The following is an 8,735-nucleotide window of genomic DNA, read 5'->3' on the forward strand; positions in this document are numbered from 1 at the left end:
CTCTCATTTTACCATTTCATTTACAATTTGCTTGTTGGAGCTTTGGAGGAGCCTCTTTCCCCTCGATTTTCATCAGCTGATTCCGAGAGATTCTGCGGACGATTTTCGGCGCCGTTTGGACCAGGTAGGAGCTAAACCTTAGCTCTTCATTTTCATGGTTTCATTTTCCTGTTTTATGCCTGTTTTGTTGTTCTATTGAGCCTCTGGGGTTTTGCCAGGGCGCCCTCTGATCAACGCAGGTTCCCCATTCAAAAACTGCGTTGGGATCCAAGCTGCTTGAAGGCAGCTTGTCTCCCAGCGCAGGTAGTACACTGGGCACCTGCTTTGGGGCATAAAAGCAACAATTTTTTATAGATTTTGATGAAATTTTCGCCAGTTTTTCATCAATTTCAGGAGCTGACTCATTCTCTTGTTTGTTTTGCAGGGATTCTTGAACAAGATGGCCCTAACATGGCGAGAATGAGAACATGAAGAAGAAGATATGATTGCCCTTCATGATCCTGTTACGGTGGGCGCATTACGAGACTGTGGTTTACTGAAGTTTTTCCGTATCTCTAGCATGAGAGCACAGATTTCACTACTGCAGTACTTGCTTGATGCTTGGGATCCTGTTAACCAAGTATTCCAGATCAGGAACAAACCTATTCCATTGACTGTGACAAATATTTACTTCTTGACTGGCCTGTCAAGGCGGGGTGCCCCTATTTCTTTATCAGGTACAGTTCGGGGGAATGATTCCGTGAGAGATTATGTCCGCCAGTATTGCAGGGAGGGGTCCCAGCCGAGCAGAGACGGCAAGGTGGTTATCCGTGACGTTACTAGCAGGCCTCTCAGGTCCATTCTGTATACTCTTGGTAGGATGGCCGGTAGCACATCTTTACATGTTGCCAACAGGTCTCATATGCAGCATGCCTTGGAATGTCTCCAACCGAAGATCTTCAACTGGAGTGATGCAGTGCTTAGTCAGATGAAAAATCAATTGAACAAGGTGAAGGATGGGAAGCTGAAGAACTTTGGTTTTGGTTCGATTCTGACTGCCTTCACCTTGGAGAAGATCCCTCTGATGCAACCTCAGTACATTGATCTCGGAGTGCCTTCTCCTACCGAGCCACGTATGCAGCGATGGGTCGATCACATGTCCAGACATGCAGGTCAATCCCAGATTTCTTTCAATGCTGCTTTCTTCAGGTGGTTTGATCGCCAGGAGATGTCTTTTTCCGAGTACCCATATGTTGGTATGGATTTCCGGGGTGATCCGGATATGGTACTGCCAGACGGTGCTCAGTGGGATGCTATTGGTAATAACTTCAACCATATTACTGTTCATTGTTTTCATTTATAATGTTCTTGTGCTTTATTCTATCAAGACTTTAATTGAACTCATGTGTGCTTGCAGATGTCGGTCCTGTTCGTCTGGCAGTTCGTCCGAGACCACCTGTTACTGCTCCGGCAGAGGAACCTGCTCGGAGGGTTATTATCCGTGATCTTAGCGATACTGAGACCCTTATAGCTGTGCAGGGGCAGGTTGAAAACCTTACCCGTGGTCTTCCGGATGTACAGATTGACGAGTTACCTTTACCGATGCAGCAGCATACTATCGGTGTACCTAGACGATGGACCCGTCTTCTGCGCATGATAGCACAGACTGTGGCTTACTATCAGGAGCATCACTAGGCTAGGGTGCCCCCTAGCATTTTTGAGTTTTTCAGGTCACATGACCAATTTTGTCTTGGTTACAGAACATTATGTATGAACTTTATGGACAACTTATATATATTTTGATTTTCGAGTCTTATTCTGGTTGATTTGGATGATTCATATGTACACTTTTTATGACGTGTCTTTTTATCAATGTTGCAAATGTCTATCTAACACATAGTTTGCCAATGAGTCAGTTAATGTGTTTAGATTTCTTGAAATATGTTGATATTGAATTGAATCAAATCGTCTTTCCAAGATCTTTACTCTTAGGAACATGCGATAAATAGCTGGGTTACGGACAGAATATACACCATTGAGTTGTAGTATTACAAGCTGTGAGTCTAGCCTGACAATTAGTCGGCGTATGCCTCATGTAATGGCATCAGAGAGTAGTTCTATCAACGCGCTATACTCAGCGATGTTATTCGTTGATTGCCCAATACATACACCTCTGAAACTCACTAACTCGCCACTTGGATCAAAAATGGCCCATGCTGCGGAGGATAGGTTCCGCGAACTACGACTCGCTCCGTCGGCATACCCAACACATGTCTCCATAAGGTTTGACATCTGCAACGAATGAAAAGGGGAATCACTCAACCAGAACAAGAACTTTGGTGAAAACAAAATACAACAAAAGCATGCAGGTTACTATTTAAGCATAGTAACGCTTGAGGTACAGCCCGTTCCGGGGCTGCGCCAGTGGAATTCCGTCGTAATCTATTAACTCATAGGCTCCTTTTGCTAACACTCTTTTAACAATATAGGGGCCCATCCATAAGGAATTGAATTTACCTGCTCCTAATTTATCGGATTCTTGGTCATAAAGCAAGACCAAATCACCTTCTGAGAAGACACGGGGTTTGACATTTTTGTCGAACTGAGCCTTGACTCGTTTCTTATGGGCTTCGTTAGCCAAAGTGGCATCACGACGGGTTTCATCCAATTGGATTAATTCCAAGAAACGAGCCTCTTCTTCCGAAGTTCCGGGGAGGAGATCAATTGCGAGTTTAAGCGACGAAATTTCACACTGGATCGGTAAGACTGCTTCTAGACCGTACACCAATTGGAAAGGTGTGAAACCGGTCGCATTTCTTACCGAGGTTCGGTAGGCCCACAAGGCTGCATACAGGATTAGGTGCTATCTTCTTTTATGAACTCCGATCATCCTCTGCAACATACGCTTCAGGACCTTGTTGATTGCTTCAACTTGTCCGTTGGCTTGTGGATAATACGAAGTAGAGCTGTCGTGAGATAGCCCTAGTTTGGCAGCTAATTCGACCATCATGTGATTGCGGAAATGCGATCCATGATCTGTAACTATAGCCTGGGGTACACTGAACCTGGCGACTACATGATTGAAAAAGAATAGGGCAGCTGTTTCACCAGTATTATCCAATGTAGGCATCGCCTCGGCCCATTTGGTAAAATAGTCAACTGCGACTATAATATACCCATGCCCCCTGGTCGAGGTGGGGTTACATTGCATGAAATCGATGCCCCATTTGGCGAAAGGCCCAACCGCAACTATTGGTTGCAGCGGTGCGAGTGGTCTTCTGGTTTTGCTATCAAAGATTTGGCAGGAATGACAACTCCGGACTGCGATAATGCAATCTTTGAACATTGTTGGCCAAAAATATCCTGCTCTTAATATCTTTTGGGCTGTAGCAAAACCTGATTGATGCCCCCCACACGCGCCTGAATGACACTCATTCAGGGCTTTTTCGGCTTCTTCATGGGTGAGACACCTCCTCAGAATGGTATCGATACCACGACGGTAAAGAGTATCACCGACGATCATGTAGTCTTTTGCTTGGTATCGTATACATTTTTGTTCGGAGTGCGAGGTGTCAGGCCGAAACTTTTGGGTTTGGAGATAGATAATTATATCTCCATACCATTCATCGCTTGCAGATATCAGAAATAAAGTCTCGTCCACTATTGACTTGGAAGTTTCGTCGTTGGACGATGATGGGAGATCGCATAATAATTCTGCGAATACCAGAGCTTTCTTTGACTTGGATTTCACAAATTCCAGATCAAACTCTTGAAGGATCGCTATCCATTTGGAATATTTTCCCCCCAGCAACTGTCGCGACAGTATATAAGTCATGGGGTTGCAATCTGACAGAATGGTAGTTTTCCTAAAGAGGATATAATGTCGAAATCTCTGTACCGCTTGAACAGCAGCGAGGGCTAGCTTTTCAACGTAAGAATATTTACTTTCTGTATCATTTAAGTTTTTACTTAAATAATATACAGGATGTTCAACTCCATCGACTTCTTGTACTAAAACCATCGCAATGGTTGTATCTGCCGCAGCTAGATACAGGTTAAAATCCCTAAGATAATCTGGGGCGTACATTAATGATGCTTTTACTAGGGACTCTTTCAAAGCGTCAAAGGAAGCTTGCGCAACCTGGTCCCAATCGAAGGGTACATCCTTTTTCAAAAGACATGTATAACCTTTAGCAAGTTCTGCGTAATTTGGAATGAACCTCCTCAGAAAGTTTGCTTTCCCTTGGAGTTTCTGAATCTGAAGCAAATTCGAAGGTGGAGGCAAATTAATGATTGTCTGAACCTTACAGGGGTCGAGACGAATCACATCTTTAGAGACTACAAAGCCAAGTAAACGACCAGAACCGACGCAAAACACACATTTGTGAGGGTTGAGTCTTATCTTGTAGTGTCGGCAACGTAGAAATATCGCTCTTAAATGCTGCGGATGATCAGTCCGCTTTCGCGAATGAGCCGGAAGATCGTCGAGATATGGTTGAACAATGCTCTTGATGTCATGGAAGGCGTAATTCATAGCCCTCTGAAAAGTTGCCCCTGCGTTCTTCAAGCCAAAGGGTAATTTTCGATAAGCGAACGTGCCCCACGGACATATAAATTCAGTCTTTGACTGGTCCTGTGGGCGGATATTTATTTGATTATACCCGGAAAATCCATCCATAAAGGAAAAGATTTCACATCCGGCGCATTCATCAATTATCTGGTCATTGAAGGGCGTAGGGTAGTTGTCCTTCGGACAAGCTTGGTTTACATCCCTATAATCGACGCACACTCTTATCGTCCCTTGTTTTTTCATAACAGGGACAATAGTCGATACCCAATCGGTTAGAGGAACTGGGTAGATGAATCCAGCATGGAGAAGTTTCTCAACTTCTGCTTTAATGGCAGCGGCTTTCTTAGGGTGCACCTATCGAAGCCGTTGTCTTACTGGTTTGACATCAGGATACATTTTAATTTCATGTTCAACGATACTCGAGTCGATGCTTGGCATTTCATCATATGACCAAGCAAAGACATCTCTAAATTCGTGAAAGAGAGCGTTATATATTTCCAGTTCTGAAGGGGAACAACCTTTGCCAACATGAATATTCTCTACAACATCAGGTTTTGTCGAGATATTTATGGCTATAGTCTCTTCAATATTTGATAAGTTTCGCTCGGAATCCACCGTGTTTACAATATTTGTTAGGAATTCAAAGACTGAAGGGTGGTAAAGATCTTTCTGAGTATCTTCTTCATATTCTGGAAGAAGGGAACGATGGTGGTGATCATTCCATGGTGCCCCCTCAATAATCATTGATTGTAAGATTCCTTCGTCAGTCCCATGTACTTTCGACCAAGGATCTAATGGGGTACCATATTCTCTAGATCTATCTACCCAGACGCTCGACGAGCGTTGATTTGGGTTCGCCTCCCATGCGTGAAACATTGATTGCTACAATATTTCAATGGGGCTTGGTGGCAAAACCATTGCATGATCCATAGCGACTCTACCTTCTGTGACTTTCAAGGTGGATACCATATTGCATGTTGCTACAAATGGTACATTTCCTATGGAAATAGGAGGTGGTAGCGTGAAAGTTCCCATCATAGTGGGATCTTTCAACAGACCTACTCCAATATCTTGAATCGACCGGTCGCTGCCATGGATCATGGGAACGCTTCCTGTAACTTGTGAACCATTAGGGAGGAAGTTTTGTTGATCGATGACCGTAATCCCTCCTTCAAAGGGGAATGCGATCTTCCTAAAATAAGTCGACACAACAGCTTGCATGGCATAAATCCATGGTCTTCCCAGTAGGATGTTATAGTCAAGATTGCCATCAATGACTTCAACATCTATTTCTACTGTTTTGCCCCCTAGTTCAACTTTTAAGTTACTAAGGATACCGTAAGGGGTATATATCCTTCCGTCGAATGCTTTTAGTGTTGTCGATGATCGTGACAAGGTTGGAGATCCTAAAGTTTTCCAGCAACTCATTGACATAATACATGTCGATGCCCCCTCATCAATAATCGTTCTATGAACTGTCTTGTTGAGGGCTTTCACTTGGACGAGGAAAGCTAGTTGAGCTGGTAACTGAGGATCATACCCTTTGTGATCAAAGGATACCAGATTGGAATCTTTAGGATCCACCCCACCAATTGCTGATAACAATGCCTGCCTTTGGGATGGGCAATGTTGTAGTACCTCAAGAGTCGACATAGCAGATGGCGATTGCGCCAAATCTTCTACTATGTTATAATGCTGTGCCGCTCTGGCACGAGGATTAAATGTCGACTTGTGTACTACTCCCTTTGGCGGTTTTATCGTTAATTCATGCGTGATGGGGGGTACAACTTCTGCCGAAGTTGTTGTCGAACTGCTAGGTTGATCTTTACCTTTGTCGTTCGACACCTGTGGATTCCCGTAATCTTTGTTCCTTGTCGAAATTAATGCATCATTTTGCTGTTTCGAAATCGACAACATAAGTACTTGAGACGGGGAAGCGTTTCCACTATCAACCAGATTTTGACTTGGGTTAGGAAATTGATCACTTGACACAGTTGAGGTATGAGGACTTTTAAAGAACCTCTTTAGCTCAGCTTTGAATGGGCAATCCTTAGTGTTGTGATCTTTGTCATCGCATATCTGACATGGATACCGTTTCCTATTCCCAGGAGGGTTTGAAGAATTTTTCTTAGGAGATGACTCACCTTGTTTATTCTTCTTCCCTTTGTTTTGATTCTTCTTGCTTCCTGGTTGATTGGTTTCTTTGCCCTTATCTGTCGATACGGCATTTACTTCCGAAGCAAGAACTTCTTCATGCGCATTTTGATTCGAATCCTTACGGGCCTTCTTTTGATTGGTCCTTTTCGGATTCGTGTTTGCCGTGCCAATCACGCCATCACCGGCATGAGAGTCACTATTTGATTTAGGAGGAGGAGGGATTGAAAATTCTGGTCTAGGGGCGTCTGGTATTTTGTCATAGAGCGTGCCGGACTGAGTATATACTAAGTCCAAATATTGTGCACGAGCGATAACCTGCTCTTCTATTACGACACCCCCCTTTGCCACATCTTCCGTTATGGCCGGAAGTAACGACTTTATAAACCACTCAGCTAAAAGCTGATCGGGAACGTATGTTTTAACCATTCTTCGTCGACGTCGCCACTCATGTATATGATCTGATATATGAGTTTCGGTTGTCTGTTTGAAATTAGTCAATATCTCTGTTCCTGTTTCATACCTTATTGGTAATTGAAAGTGGGTTAAGAATGTCGTGGCAAGGGAGCTAAAATTGTCGAACGAAGCTCTAGGCAATTCTATATACCATTTTGCCGCTGGACCTGTCAATGTCCTCTGAAAGAGGCGAAGCCTTATTGAATCGTCATTTAAAGTGTTCGACGAACACCATAGATGAAATGTCATCACATGATTCGACGGGTCTTCACCTGGATTTCCATTGAATTTAGGAATGTCGGATGGAAGTTTGTGCGGAATCACTGGCCACCATGGGGCGTAAGCAATTGGATCATTGGTTAACCGATGTAAATCAGGCAACTCTAAAGTCACCACGAATGGTAACTGTTGATTCAAGTTAGGTGAAGCGTAACCAGGATACGATGGAATCGCTTGAACAGTTGGTCTTTGCATACCAGCATAATGGAGTTGATGTTGGTATGATTGATACGGTTGATGGACTTGACCACTATAAAGTGGTTGATTTTGACCATTTTGGATATATGGTTGTCCAGTATTCACAAAGATTTGTTGTTCAGAACCTTGGTACACTTGTTGGTATTGCACTATCCATGGTTGCGATACCATGGGTTGTTGCGCTACACTAACCATTGGACCAAGATGTGAGGTGATTGTACCCGATTGTACTTGTGTCGCCCCACCAGTAGGCGATTGTGGTTGGGTCGCAGGGTCAAGGGGCTGTTGCATGAGAACCTGAGAAATCTGAGGTTGACATACAACAGGCATTGTTTGAACTTGCGACACAGTTACAATAGCCAGTGTAGTTGGGATGTTCGTCACAGGTACACACTGTTGCATAGAATATACAACTCTTGGTGGTTGGGATAGCATAGGTACCCAACTACTCGCTGCAATTCCACCATAACTTGAATAAGGTTGAGAACTCCCGTATGGGTACCCTCCCGGAGGGGGTAATGAAAGGGCATACTGCCCCCCATACGGTGGTAATCCAGAACTCAAGGCAATTGATTGTCCTGGAGGACTGGATGGCCTAATTAGATTCCCAAAAGGGTCAATTTGATGAGTCTCACCATAAGAGTTACCAGACATTACTCCGGAACAAACAGGAACAGACCATACTGTCGAGATAGTCTCTTGGTGGACTCCTTCTAGCGACTGAGAGCTAGTTGGGACAGATGGTATGCCGGCGAACATTGTTGGATTTGCAGCAGGTAATTCTGCCGTCGCCGTGTCATTTGACACAGTCCTAGATGTCGACGGTTGTTCAGACATTTTTAGTCTATCCAATTGATTGCCTAGTGATTCTACAGGAACTTCCACTGGTGATGGACAAACTTCTGTTGTAGCAGGAAATAGAGTGACCCCTACTCCAAAATGAGTTGGAGTGGATACTTGCGGTTCCTCTATAATTTCCTCTATCGCAATCAGACCAGGTGGAAGAGGAAGACCGTCAGGTCCGTAAAAGATTTCTGGTGCCGAAGAAGGGGTTGTATCGACAGCGACAGATGTTTGAGGAACAAAACTCTCTGGACCG

Source organism: Pinus tabuliformis, chromosome 7 (genome assembly GCF_031772625.1).
Source record: "Pinus tabuliformis cultivar Carrire ecotype Pingquan chromosome 7, CPIR1, whole genome shotgun sequence".
Taxonomy (NCBI): domain Eukaryota; kingdom Viridiplantae; phylum Streptophyta; class Pinopsida; order Pinales; family Pinaceae; genus Pinus; species Pinus tabuliformis.